The sequence below is a fragment of the Dioscorea cayenensis genome, unplaced genomic scaffold, assembly GCF_009730915.1.
Source record: "Dioscorea cayenensis subsp. rotundata cultivar TDr96_F1 unplaced genomic scaffold, TDr96_F1_v2_PseudoChromosome.rev07_lg8_w22 25.fasta BLBR01000301.1, whole genome shotgun sequence".
NCBI lineage: Eukaryota > Viridiplantae > Streptophyta > Magnoliopsida > Dioscoreales > Dioscoreaceae > Dioscorea > Dioscorea cayenensis.
The window spans coordinates 15,461-16,386 of NW_024086692.1; the positions used below are offsets into that span (position 1 = coordinate 15,461).

A 926-nucleotide genomic window follows, 5' to 3' on the forward strand; every position below is an offset into this window, starting at 1 on the left:
CAACATTCATATCAGCTAAAGACCAACTAGGACCTATCTGAAGGCTCCATTTCTCACAATGCGTCACTGGGGTTTAAGGGGTTGACTGCATAGCATCAAGCCATTTCATGATGGCCTCTACCTGTGCTGCCAAAGCAGTAACGACATCCACTTGATAAATCCTGGCTGCCTTGACCGGCTTGTTCCTCATGGAACTGCACTGATAACCATTGTTTGTCATTTTATCAATTAAACTATATGCTGTACTAGGTTGTTTACTGCATAAAGATCCCCATGAAGTTGCATCAAGCATTTGCTTAGTGGCACTATTTAGCCTATTGTAAAAGATTTGGATTTGCATCCACTCCACAATTCCATGTTGTGGGCATTTTCTGAGCATATCCTTGTACCTCTCCCAAGTATCATATAAGGATTCAGACTCCATTTGATGGAAAGAGGAGATATCACTCCTCAACTTGTTGATCTTTGCCGGAGGAAAATATCTTGTCGGATTAGTCTCAGCTAACTGCTTCCATGTAGTAATAGACCCTTGAGGCAAGGAACTTAGCCATTGTTTGGGCCTTCCTAGCACAGAGAATGGAAGGAGAATAAGATAAACAACATCCTCAGACACATTACTTGCCTTAAAAGTATCAAGCAAATAAAGATTATCACTTTCACTTAATGTACTAGTTCCAACCAACATCGAATTAAAATGAACACATCCTTTATTACCAAATGAACAAAAATAACCTTCTTTGTCTAAAACTGAAATAGAAACTAAATTCCGTCTGAAGGACGGTACAATAAATGTGTTATTCAATTCTAAATAAAAACCAGTACGAAGTAACAATCTAAAAGTCCCTACGCCTACGACTTCTGTCTTTCCAGTCCCCATATAGATGTATCTTTCACCATCACTCGGTGTTCGGCAGTTCAGGCAACCC

The 926-nt window shown here is 39.7% G+C and overlaps 1 non-coding gene across 1 annotated transcript; it reads left to right on the plus strand.

Moving 5' to 3' along the window:
* Positions 1-350: 350 nt before the first annotated feature.
* LOC120254020 lies at positions 351-457 on the plus strand. Its single transcript, XR_005534501.1, has one exon. It is a non-coding gene; the product is annotated as a small nucleolar RNA R71 (small nucleolar RNA).
* Positions 458-926: the final 469 nt, after the last annotated feature.